The sequence below is a fragment of the Phoenix dactylifera genome, unplaced genomic scaffold (genome assembly GCF_009389715.1).
Source record: "Phoenix dactylifera cultivar Barhee BC4 unplaced genomic scaffold, palm_55x_up_171113_PBpolish2nd_filt_p 001097F, whole genome shotgun sequence".
Taxonomy (NCBI): Eukaryota; Viridiplantae; Streptophyta; class Magnoliopsida; order Arecales; family Arecaceae; genus Phoenix; species Phoenix dactylifera.
In genome coordinates this window covers 1-14,208 of record NW_024068443.1, presented here as the reverse complement: position 1 = coordinate 14,208, position 14,208 = coordinate 1, and the positions used below count along the sequence as shown (strand labels likewise).

General features: G+C 38.7%; 1 pseudogene; it reads right to left on the bottom strand.

Annotated features, from left to right (window-relative positions):
• Positions 1-1,856: 1,856 nt before the first annotated feature.
• On the bottom strand, positions 1,857-11,707 carry LOC103697858 (annotated as a pseudogene).
• Positions 11,708-14,208: the final 2,501 nt, after the last annotated feature.

Here is a 14,208-nt window from a genome sequence, read left to right as displayed (position 1 = left end):
GTATCCTTTACTATACTTTCCATTTCTTATATACACATTTGGCTATAAAGCCCACATGGGTCATGGATTCATATGACATCTTACAAGGTCATGCAACAAAGACTATGTTTCCCTACAAAGAATTTCAGCCCTTATAATGCCATCGATATATTCAAAAGTTTTATCTTGTAAGATTCTTCGAAGTCATTAACATATGATAATGTGGAAAACTCTAGTTTTTTTTTTTTTTTTTAAAAAAAACTCGATCACAGATGAATTTGCTTGAGATAAAAACAATGCAATATATGCTCTAGCCTTGATGCATGCACGTTTGCGTGCGCGCGCGCGCGCGCGCGAGAGAGAGAGAGAGAGAGGAGGAGGAGGAGGAGGAGGATAAAGCCACCAACCATTGCTATTCCTATGTAGCCATAGCCTAAAGAGAGATGAGAGTAGGGGAGATTAGAGCTAGGTTAATAGATTACCAGAAGAAAGGAAGCCTCAAAAAGCCTCCAACAGAAAGGATCACAATCCAATGCTTTTAGGTTAGCCAAGCCAAACTTGCATAGCTTTATCCAGAAAAACAAGAACATGCACGGTATAATATTAAGAGAGCCAACGCAGTGGAAAAGGATGCCATAGTGGCTTTAATCCTATAAAAATATATATGCGTGACTTTCTACCTAGACCTATCATATGTTTGAGAAGGTGGTGGTAGTTAAAGGTCACTACTCTGTCTAAACCATCAAGTAATATTTACTTATCAAAATCATACACATTTCCAAGTCAATCACTACCAAAAGCATGCATTGCTGGTTGAATAAGATTTAGTAATTTGATACCAACATGGTACTTAATCTATATATTCAACAAGAACGCCACTTGTTGCATATGGATTGCTTTCGACAAAGAGAAAACATTCTTTGATTTCTAGTTTTTCTTTTTTATTTTTGGCCACAAGAGTTCCAGGTGTGGTTATTAGATAACTGAAGGTTCCATACACTGAATAATAACATAGGTCCGAGAAATATCACCATATAATAGGATAGGAGTCTAACTGTTAGACATCAATGACTTGGGTTCGATCCCACCCTTACCTTGATTTCAGCTTGGCTTCCTTCATTCGCAGTCCCAAAAGGAGATATATTGCCATTTATCCAATGGTTATTGATCTCACCTATGAGTGCATTGGGTTATAAATCATTCATCATGCGTTGGATAACAAAATTTCCAACATAAATTTTAGAGCTCCTACAGAACTCGGAGACATTTCTGAAGTGGAAACAAGAATTTCCACTTCATCCTGCTATGATGCAGATAAGCTACAATGTCCACACAAGGCTCAGGGATTGTCAATCACTTTTATACTCAGTAAGGTGAATTTTGAAGTGATCTATGTATGTCCAAACATACTTGTAGCTGAAATAAAATTCTTTGCTGTTCACTAGACTTAAAGTAGGCCTGTTATTTGTGTGGCACAGTTTATATCTGCCTTGCAGCACATAGAAGAGTTCTCATTGGCTTGCAAAGTTGTTAGCAGCAAGCACGGAGATTTGTGCAAGGCAAATAATAAAAATAATTGAGACTGTGGTAGGCCTACCAGAAAGCAATCATTGTTTTGCATGAACTTTGATGGCCACCATGAGCGTAATCCTGCTCTCATGGAAACTATTTGTGTCCATTGCATTGTGGACCTGAACTATGCCTTATAAGACATTGTTATCCTGATCTCCCAGCCACCACATAATTACGAGTTTTGGAGAACTTCCAGAGTACAACATGCAGACATCCTAAACACACATCAGTTTATTAAACCTTGAAAGGAAGCTTTGCATGTTAAAAAAACATCCAAGGCATTAAGTATGAAATAAGACTTGATAAGTTGAGACAATGTTAACCACTAAAGCCTTGTAAGAATTTACATATAACTCAAAAGCCAGGTCCCAAACTGTAAAAAATAAAACAAAAACAATTTAGGGGCAAAAATACAAAAAAATAGTAGTTCAGTAGATTGCTCATACAATCTTCCCAGGGAAAAGAAAAAAAAATACATGGAAGCAAAAAGTAATTGGCAAGAAAAAAGAAGGCATGCAATTATTTATAAACAACAAATCCAACAATTATTCGACTGTAGGTGAACCATGTTGTACATGTTGCATAGCCTTTCTTTGTAATTATTGCTTACAGTGGGAAATTTGGAGACAGATTCAGGATAGCCTTTGTTCAGCAACCTGAAAACTTGTTGCAGTACTGCTGTCACTAAAGTGAAATAGCAGAATTGGGCTTCATTCATACATTACCGGCAAGTTCAAATTAATTGCTGTTAGAATTTTCCATTAAAGACTGACACGTTTGACAAGCAAATTTTCTTGAACATCAACTAAGCAAGAAGTTTAAATTGCTTTGCTATTGAAACTCCTCCCAGGTCCCCCTTCTTGAAAAATTATACCCATTTGTGCATCTCCATTAATTCTGAGAAGTTAATAGACCAGTCAACAAATTGAGAATAAAGAAAACAGGTGCAAGTGCAAGTTCTTATTTTCAACTTTCAAAAACATATTTCAAGAAAAAAAAATGTTAGAGATAAGTACCTGCGTGTGCGACCAAAGTTCTCTCAACATCAAGCTAATGTCTAAGATAGGTTGCGATTAAGCAGGCCCTTAAAGGAAAGGTAGAGATCCTTGTTCTCTGTACCAAAGATCTCTTCAGACTTTGCCAATGTCTCCTGCAATGAAAATAAAACAAATCTCAAACCTCTCTCATATAATACCCAAGTACACTAATGAACAACTCACACAGTCCAAGGATGCATACCTCACATGTTTGCCTTTGAGCATTAAACTCCTTGATGTTTGCCAAAAATGCCCCAAACTGTTCGTATGAGAGACGGCTCCTGAAGTGCATAGAGTAGAAGAATTAGATAAATTTGCCTTGCTGAATACTCTATGACAGATGTCTGGAAGCATAACTGACCTTGCCTGACGAAAAAACTCTTTTCCATCTATCCGAGGGCGTCCTGAAACATTAGAACTCATATGAACTAACTGCAATTTGATAACATACAAAGTAAAAGAAATTACATATATAATCAAGCCTCCGGGGAGTATTAACCTGTTGAGGAATGCCTGTGTGGAGGAGAGCTGGATGCTGAGGATTGCTGACTTGGTGGATACAATGATGATAATGTCAAGTACCCTTCAAAACGAGATTTTGTTGGTGATATTGTACCAGACAACATTCTGGGCGATGATCCTGCAGTAGAGAATCCTCTGGGAGAACCACTAGTTGATGAGACCTTTGGTGTAGTACTGGGGGTCAGCCGTGGAGTGATGTATGGTGTGATAGAGAACTGATGTCCAGCATGCCTTGATGATGTCACTGTATCTGACATAAATTTCATCAGCAAGTTAAATTTTTGAAAGTTTGAATACTTCAGCAAAACTATGGTAAGGAATGTACCATCTTGACTTGAACCCCCACTTTCTGATGATACGCTAACTAGATCCGGTGCAATGCGACTTATGGAACCCTCATCTTGTATCACATGTACAAGCACAAGAACAAAACAAAAACAAGTACAACATTTAAGCCTTAAGCAAGTAATATATACAGGCAAACTATGGTTTTTAATACCGATGGGATGGCACAGCATCCCAAAATACCGAGTGTCGAAATGGGGCACTATCCCGAGCATGGTCTGCCGTACCACCTCGTACCACTCGATACGAGGCATGCCGTATCATACCTAGAGGAAACCAGTATGAAACTTAACAGCGAGTCGTACAAGCCCCGTACCATACCACCTCATACCGAGATATACCGAGGTATGTACCGGCCCATACCAAGGCATACCATACCATATTGTACCGAACCGATAAGGCACTGATACAATACTCGGTACCAAGATAGCAGACCTTGATCCCAAGTGTCAAAATGGAATGAATCGAGAAATGAAACTATCCCAAGTGTCGGTATGCTAGATGTCTCATTCCATGGAAAAATCAAGATAGACCCATCCCACAGTATTTAAAACATTGAGATGAACAAATAAAGAGCTAAAGCTAAGATGAATAGTACCTCTCCAAGAAGGAATTCTGGCGACTAGCTCATCAGAGGTCCCTACATCAATTGCTTCTGATTGTTGCTAGGTGACAACCATGATAAGGAGGAAAAACCTTTTAGTAAACATTTTAGTGAAGACAATGATGATTTAGAGAGAGAGAGCATCTAAAAGGATATGTACCAAATAGGTCTAAGTTTGTTAAACTTACAGATGTACTATCATCACGTAGTGATTGCATCAGGTGCCTCTTGAATGTCTCCAACTACAAAAAGAGACATACATGTTCAGTCAATTTCATCAGGGAACTAAACAAACGACCATCAAAACTACGCAGAATGATGAAATAGAAAAGGAATCTATGCAATACCGGGAGTAACATATTTGAATCTGTAATGTTCAACAAATAAACTAACATCTACGATTTCTCCAGGTTCTTATCTCAGAAGCTAAACTTCATGCAGAGACAAACACACCAATGGACACAGGAAATGGTATCCATACTTGCTAGTTCAAAATGTGCAGCTTCAGGACCAGGAATTAGAGCATAGGTAGCTAGATTTTTTAGAAATCTTTTTTAAGATAACTCGGGAAGTACTTCTCAAGGTTCAAAATTCGAACCCGGAACCTTCTTCCATATGAAGGAGAGGTGCAGTGTTGTGTTATAGCTCAGTTTGCACAATGAGTTCATCAAGTGTTGAAATATTATTTCTGTAATCTGAACCAGTTAGATTTTAAGTATTACAGATAAAGTTGATCTCCATAGGATTATTTCCAAAATGGCAAGCTTTTAAAGGAAAATACAGAAAAATCCATTTGCCAAGCTAACATACCCTGGTATAAGCACATTGATGGAGCTGCTACAGTAATTGTGTTAAGCTGCTAACATAGCATTTCTCAAAATGCTCATAATGGCCATTTCCACTCTTCAGTAACAGTTCTGATCAATCAATTTTAGGGTTTCAATTCCAATATGTGGACCATAGATGCCAATCACATTGTGCAACAGGAATATCCCAAATCAAAATGGCCTGAGATACATCAAATGGAAAATCCTAATGATTTTTAAATGTGACTGGTTCATTGCTTGCACTGATGGAAAGGGTCATGACTATTGTTTTCAATTTTTGGAAGTCTTGTGATCATCTAACATCATCCATAAAACTACTAATTTTCTAACAATTGAACATCCAAACTTGGAAGCAATTAACTAAATAGATGGCTATATAAAGTCAATTGTATTACAAGATGCAAAAGCAACATAAGGAACCAACCCATCTTAATAGTCTGAAATGCACGAGCAAAATCTATTTATGTATAGGTTCAATTTTTCACATCTCAGCCTCCCTAAAAAGTTTTGATTTGGATTGCTCCTAATAGAATTTATCTTTGAGAACCGTCAAATATTTTTCCTTTAGAGATAGACCCACTTGCCTTAAATGTTTAGATTCAATCGGAATGTAAAGAAAAAAGATGTAAGGATGCAAGATTAGGAAAAAAAAAAGCAACACTTCTTTATGATGTAAGGTTGAATGAAATCAAAGTTATTTAGGTTGTCTTCTGTTTTTTCCATTCTTTTAATGATGGAACTTCCTAAAGGAAATAGGGGATAAGAAAATCAATGGGCAACTTAGTTCCACCAATAAACATACCAAGAAATTTAGCTTTACACCTTGGAACACGCCACAAGTAGTGGTCCAAAATCCAATTATGCCTCAGCTACCATAAAGGAAATCCAATCATATAATATACTTATCGGATACATGTGATATTCACCAAGTGCAACCTCAGTCCCTGTAGCCTCACCTATAAGCCACAAGGCATATATTTTAAGTACCTTGCACCTAGGCATGATGCATGGCTGTTGGAGGCACAATTGTTGCTATACAGAAAAAGAGTCTATAAGGTTGATTTGTTAACTACAGAATGGGGGCCATTAATATTGGCTTGCCACTGTATTCTACTGAATATGTTATGTCTTGTTGTCCTATGTCCTATGCCATCTCATTTGGGTCATGCACAAAAAATTCTTGCCAGGGTCCACCATGTCAACAGGTAGGTTCACCTTAATTGTTAACTTGCATCAGCTATGCCTCATCATCGTACAGTCCTTATTGACTATATCATGGGGGAATGTCACTAAAAGAGTACAATAAAAGTTCACAATGTTCTAATATGAGAAAATCATTGCCAAGTCATGAGTGACTCTATCATTAATTTTAAGTGGCCATGACACGATCATTCTTGATCCTAGGATGCTGCATAATAATTAGCATACAGGTATTTGCATTGCTTCATATACTTAACAACATCAAATTCCTAGGGTGCCATTCTACAAGCAATGGGGACCTTAGTCATTCCTTTAATACTATGCCATATGTTGGTCAATGCATCAGCTTTGCACTTCATGGATAGGATCCACTTTGGAAAAGTGGTTGTTAAGCCAAGGTGAAACCAAGGTCCACAATCTCAGTACAGAATACAACACCAGTACATTACTAGATTGATACGGTATGGTCAATACGGTACAGTATGCATCCTGTACCAAGATAGCTTCTGACCCTTTGCCCTTTGCTCCTCACTTTTTATCATAGTACTGCCCAAAATTGAAAAGTACGGATTGGCACAGTATGGTACACACCTTAGTTTTAGGTTGTACATAATAGTTCTGCTTGGTTCAGACTAATTTGACTCATATGTTGAACTAAATCTCGGTACTATATTGGTACCTTACCAGTACGGTATGGTTGTTATGGGTTGGTATGGGAGACCTTAGATGAAACTAAAGCATGTTGTTGAAGTCTAGGTTGGTCAAAATAAATTGAACAAATAAACAGACTCAACTCAATGCAAAGTAGTAGATGTGAAAAAATCCTATTTACATGTAGCAAACATTAATCTAGCTCACCAATCCAACAATGGCGCTTATTTTATACGTTGATGATGTAGATCTATCATGGGCAAATAAGGATGTAGCCCAGTGGTTGCACACTTCCACCCCTCTTCTATTAGAAGGAGGATCCGCATTTAAAGCTTGAGAGTTGTTTCTCCCATTGTTGGAGATTGGTAACTCTTCCATCATTTCTATGAAATGCCTAGTAGGATTCCCATCATTATTCTCCACAAAAAAGATCCAACAACCCTGATAAATAGTTGGTTTGATCTCTCCATGCAGGGCCCTACTCTATCTCCAATGACCCAAGCCTAACCTAGTGCGGACATCTCAATCCGACCTAATATGAAATGGTCCGACTAGATCCACATTTGGATAAAACCAAAGACATGGTTAGGATAGCATAGCTAAGATGGCCCATTCTAAATCCCAACATACATACGCATATACACATATTCTAAATCCCAACATAATAGACCAAAGAGGGATGTGACTAGCAATCGCTACGTTCAACTTCATGCTTAGATTTCCATTTGTCATCTATTCTTTAATCACCTCCAATAATCCCTTCAACTTCCTTAAATTCCTCTTGACTCCCAAAATATCTCTTATCTTTATATCCTCGATCTAACTCCTCCACTCATCTGGTTTCATCTTACCACATGCATGAGAGAGAGAGAGAGGAGAACTCCATAACACATTAAACGAATTAATTTTTAACCGACTTCCCTATGTCTTAATGTCGTACCTCCCACCAGTCCTTTAACAACCTATGATGCAAGCTGAAACCCCTCCCTCCACCTTTTGGCTCTTGAACCTTGTTCCTCTTGCATCAAATTCTATAACAAAGGTCAAGATAAAACCACCAAGGATTAAAAAGATGTCACTGATGCATTGAAATTGTATTGGAATAAAATTGAAGGTTAATGCCCCATGATTCATGTCAAACTTATCTGAAATCAAAACTGTATAGTTTCATGAGTTAGACATTTGATCCATAAGTATCCAAAAGTCATATTTTTGAACTAGATGTCGACTTTTTGTTTTTAGGTCAAGTCATAGCCAAAGGAGCAGTCTAGTACACATTACATCTAAAGATAGCATCACTATGGTAAGCACAAATGGAATTTGGGCTTCAAATCACTTCCATTGCATCTAGCATTGATTTCACTTTCTAATACATTTTGAATTATCTCAATCAAAGATTGGCTGAGAAAAGTATGGCCTCTTTAGTAAAGACTATCATTGCTGACAAAATTCAAGATAATTATGAACATGTCATTTCTCAACCAACACAAATTAAGGATGATTTTTTCATATATTATTGGTCTTTTCTTTCTTATCCATCTACATAAAAGAAGGGCATCCCGGTGCACGAGGAATCCGCTGCTATAGGGTTTAGGAGGTTAAGATGTAAGCAGCTTTACCCCTACATGCAGAGAAATTATTTCCGTATTTCGAACTCGTGATACCCAGGTCATTGTAGAGCAACCGTACCATTGCACCAAGGCCTGCGCTCACTTCACCATCTAGAAATAGTTGTTAATTAAGTTAGAAGTCCTACGAGACTTAGGAAGGATTACTTTTGTTACTATCACTTTTTTAGAATAATTATATCCATATGGAACTAAAAAATTCTGTGAGCCTTAGGAGCCCCATCATTGTAGTCTCTCAATTTTTGCCATTAATAGAAGAAACAAAAATTTCTTTGAGTCTAATTTGTGTGTTTCTCTTGTGGGGTGGATTCTTCACATCCTCTACTAGACTTTAAAACGAGTGTTGGTGGATTTTCGAGGAATGTTGATAGCAAGTTTCCGAATTTTGGCAAGTCACGGAAAACTTTGTAAACATTAAGTTTCTAGGTGTCAACAAAAAACTTTGATATCAAGATATAGCTACTAGTTAGTGCTAGTTAACCTTTTTAGTTCCTTCTAAATTTCATTTCTAGTTCCAGTTCTTCTTCTAATTAGTTCTAGTTGGTTTCTAGTTTGATACTAGTTTCTTTTTCCTTTCTATTTCTATTCTGTCACTCTGAAGCTCCTCCCTGCCTATGTCAACCTCCATCATAATCTTTAGAAACCAATTGTGGAATTCCATCCCATGACTAGCAACACCAAAAGAGAATGGTTAGGTGCTCTCTAGAAACCTTTGTTTCTCTAAAAAAATATTTATGCAACTCTCCTACGAAAACACTATGAATGCTTTAAAATTCTTGATCCTCTTCCTAAGTTCTAGTGGTGGAATCCTCCCTTCCTTTGTTTTATTTTCCTCATTTCCTCCTCTTTTCTGCTCTTTTTTTTATTTCTTTTTCAAGGCTGATGGTGGGACAGCTATGGCTCACCTTGCCTTAGTTTGAAGATTTCATGCCCAAGATGTTGTATGGTATTTTGTGAGACCTGGATCTCGAGAACATGGGGTGGCATATTTAATTGCTCTCCAAACTCAGTCCTTTTTCTGCTAAAATAGAGGCTAAAAGTGTTATTTTAAGAAGCCTCTAAATTGAAAGGCTCAGTTTCAATTGGATAGCTGTTAGATTGGTTTTGCATAAACCCTATGCTACTAATGTTTTGGTCTTAGATGACTAAAAATAAAAGAGGAAAATGAGGTTGCCACCAGAAATCCAATTTCCACATATTACAACAAAACTGAAATCTTCCAGACAACAGTGAATTAAAAAAGGCTGAACCTCATTGGCAACAATGCCTGAATGAAGACTAATTAATAGACCATGGAGGAAAAAGGTCTAAATTACATGGCCAAAATGATTTAAAGACACGAATCTTCTGAAGAACGATGTATCATAAGCTAATTAATACATCTGACAATATTGCCAAATTGAAGAAGACTAGAAGTTCTATAACAGCATAGTAACAGTAGCCCAACTTCATAGTTTGAAGTAAAGGCATATATTTTATCAACCAAAAAACGTTATCCATCTCTCAGCCCCCCAAAACAAGTAATTGCAGAATGATGCAAAGAAAATCTGTTTCTGTTGATTGATGCAAAGATTTGTCCCCTGTCAATGTCATGAAAGGAGCTTTAGTTCTTCTAAAATTTAAAGGAATTTAAAGACTTTGATCATATGAAAGAACTAAGAGGATAACTTAGTCCCATAAACTAAAGTATGATCTCCTTTGCGGAGCCCTCCCCCCTCCCTCCGTTTCTCTCTCTCCGCCACCCTCTCCCTCTCTCTTCCTCCCTCTCCCTCCCTCCCTCCCTCCCTTCCTCTCTCTCTCCTTCTCCCTCTCCCCTCCCTCGTCAGTTTCTCAAACTAAGGGGTAGAATCATGCTAATCGGCCTCTGGTACGGCTTGATATGCTCCGAACTAGGCAGTTCAGGAGGGTATTATTTTCCTTGATTGTTATCATCATATCTACTAATGAACACATTTCATTAAATGGACATCTTTCAGAGCCAGCAAAATTAGCCTTCCACAATGCGTGCCAAGTGCATGTAAGTTGACTACCATTTTTTGTATATCAACTAAATTCTTAATCCATCAATCATCAGAGCCCAAGAAAAGTATGATTTGACTAAAATGACATGTAAAAAACCTCCAATTTTGAGCATACATTCAACACAGAGAATTCGTCACCTCCATTAATACTGAATATAGTCTAAAAAAAATAACCCTACGCGTCACCCAAGTAACTCAATCCCTTTTATCTATCTTCTCTCTATCCTAATTTGAAAAATCCATTTCTCCATGATATACATATTACAACTTCACCTATTGCAACCCAGACGGTATTACAAAAACAAGTTGCATCTGTCCCCCATCCCCTCCCAACGAAAAATAAAGAAAAATAATAAAAAAGAAATTCTGCAGTTCAGACATTGAGCATCCATGCCTGCTACTTTAATATTTAGTGGAACAGGATCGCCTCTATTCTTGAGAACCATGCAATCCGATCAAGCCTAGAAAATATAAACTCACATATCACGTATCATTCCTTTCTTCTCTTTCCAATAGAATCCTAGTTCTCTGTCATATAAAGTGCTACAGCAATGCAGCCTCAAACAGCTAGTACTCATGCATTGTGCCAAATGAATGCAACCGAAACGATGCATGAGAGAACTCCCAAACTAATCATTGAAAAGTTAGCATTTCTTTAAAACGAAGGATTGCAGCAGAGTAAAAAAGATCACACCTTTGCCAAATCCCTCCCGAGTTTCTTCGAAGTCAACGCCAGCATATCACGTTCCTTCGAAAGCTTAGCCTTCAATCAAATAGAATAAAAAAGAATAACAACCAATTGAAACGAAAAGGCCAGTGAGAGAATTCAATACAAGATCAATCACAGGGCTTACGTTCTCCTCGAGAGCAGCCCGGAGGGCGGGCGTCAGACTCCTGGACCATGCGATCGAGGTGGTCGAGATTGTCCTGGAGCTCGGATATCAATCGATCCCGCTCCGAGATCTTCTGGCGCAGCCGACCAGCCTCGGCCTCAAGCCTCGTGACCCGGGAGGTGATTGCCATGGAGGTGATCTTTCGTGCGAGGTCAGCTGTTCGTAGGGGTCGGTGGGGATCACCGATTAGGACCTCGTCCGAGAGGTGGAAGTCCGCGCCGTTCTGCGCCATCACCCACGCGAAGAGAAAACCCTAAACCTAGCTCTGGATCGAAGAGAGAGTTAGAATTAGGGTACGGTTAGGAGGAGGAGGTGGCGGAGACTTCGTCTCCGGCGTCGTTGGGGTCCAGACTTGGAACTTGGAAGGGAGGTTCGCCCTTTCGGAGAAGTGCGGAAGGGGGGTGTGAATCGTCTGCAATAAGGGGGGTGAGGATAGCGAGTTCCTTTCTGTTATGATTGCTTTCACGTTGCAGTTGGGGCTGTTGTCCTTTTCGAAATCCCCGCCCCCGCACACAGCCTATTAAGAATTTTGGGTTCGGATTGAGGGCCCTCTAAGCTCGGAAGATAGGAAACCAAGCTTGATCATCTTTCCCTTGCACTTGCAAACGGAATTCGAAATAACTAAAAATTATTAGGGAGGCTTTGGTTGGAGATCCTAATCCACATGGCATGTAACTCAACCAAACCCACCCAAATTGGATCCATGAACTCCTATACTTGGGCTACATGTGTTGCTATTGAAATGTCATTTTCTATTAAATTAAGGTGAATTATATCTGGTAAAGGCATTGCATGGTCTAACAATTTCATCATCTTAGAAAACTTTGCTCCTATTTCAGTTTCAAAAGCTTGCTGCTTTTTATCTATCCAATGGCCAGAATGCCCTGAACCCCTTCTCAAAACATAACAATAGTAAAATTAAGTAAATTGGATATGTTGTGGTTCAGACTTTGGCCGAGGGTGACCACACCAAGGAAGTCAAGGGAGTTGCTAGCTGGAGCGGAGAAAGGAGCCACTTCCTGCACACGACGGACCTGTACAAAGCCTTACTGGTGGTTCGGCGAGAGCCCTCCGACGCTCAATTTAGAGTGGATCTCAGTTGGTCCAAAGTCAGGTGTTACCCTAATGGAGCCTATTTATAGTCCCCGTAGAGGATGTCCAGGTAGCGGAGGTATGACCCTCCTCATCATGGAGGAGATAGCTTTTAGCCAGGATGGTGCGCAGCTAGAGCTTGCTTGAGCGCCACGGCATAGGTCGTTCTTGTGACATGGTAAAGTTGGTAGATGTGGCAGCGGTATAGCTGGGGCGGCAGGGATAGTCATGATTGATATATCGTGGGCATAACCAGCAAGCAAAGCATGGTGCGGTGAGGTTGTTGCAGGGCATCGCCCGCAGTATTGAGGGACGACGAGATCGGCCTTCTGAGGTTGGGCCTCCAGAAATCGGCCTTCCGGGGTCGCCTTCTGGGGTCGGCCTTCTGAGGGTCGGCTCAGCCTTTTGAGTTCGGTTCAGCCTTCTGAGGTCTGCTCGACCTTCTGGGGTCAGCCTTCTGAGGTCGGCTCGATCTTCTGAGTTCAGCTTGGCCAGATTGGGTGACTTCATTGCCAAAAATAGGACGATCCATTTTGCCCCCCATCAAGATAAAATCGAGAGTTGAGGAAACAAAATAATCTTCCAAAATTTGCAGCCAACATGATCCGACGTCAACGAACACAATTAATCTGATGAAAAAAATATTTCCAACGGAGATAGTTTAAGCTGGCAAAAAGAAATCCAAAACTCTTTCACCAAGTGGACTGGTTGGATTTAAATATAAATCTCAAAAAACAAAATTTGTCTAAAGAATGGGACATAGCTTAATGAAAACTTAATATTTTTTTTGTTTTAAACATGCTATATCTTAAATTTCATCGTCTTGATACATCCTAATGGATATGATTGGAAATGGATTTGACCATAATAGAATCTACTTCTAAATTTTGTAACTAAAATATAGACATCTCATAACTGAATCCGTACTTGAATTTTTGATTTAGAATATGTGGAAGACTGCTGGGACATGCACTAATAAAATCATGGTTGCAATGATGTTGACACAATGGCTCATAACAGCCATAGATGCAAATATTGTGAACCCATAGCCCTTATGACTATATACTCTGTGTTTCCAGTTAAATGCTCACTAAAGGAAACCAAATTGAATTTTGTTTCATATTGGTGGTCATAAATTTTTAGGATGTGCTAGGATATTCCAAAAAGATATGGAAGGCTGTCAACAATAACTATTGTTGTAATTTTCTCATTAATTCTTTCCTATTTTCTTTCTATTCAAATTCAAATTCAAAATTTTTCCTATAATCACTCTTATATATTCTATATATATTCAATACAAACTCAAAAGAAAAACCAACTAATCAAGTTGGATTTTGGCAATCACATTCTATTTCTTTCGGTCATAACTCCCTTCCATCCATTTAAAAATTTACATGTATTAAATTATCACCTCCCAAGGTACAACATTGCATCAAACCATCAAATGGCCCAATTAGAAGTCAATTACTTTCCATAAGACAACTGGACATATGAAGAAGAGTCAGGAAGCTGAATTGTAATCCAATGTGAAATGTGTGTCATGTACTTGGATTGCTCTAGTAAAGTTTCTTCACTAACTATTTAACTTGTGTAAGTAAATTACTTCCACATGTATTATCTGCAGCACCATTAATTAGTGTAAAGTTGGAGACACATGTGGTACACTCTTTTATGAGGGAGAAATTTATCTGGAATACCCCTTAAATCTGTAATTTGAAAGAGGGCCCTGTTCCAAGCAGTTATAAGCTTTTGCCATATTACTTCTCAAAGCAAAAGAGCCTTTTTTTTTTGGAATTTTTTACAGAGTTCTTGAGTAATAGTGATTGATATTGTCAGA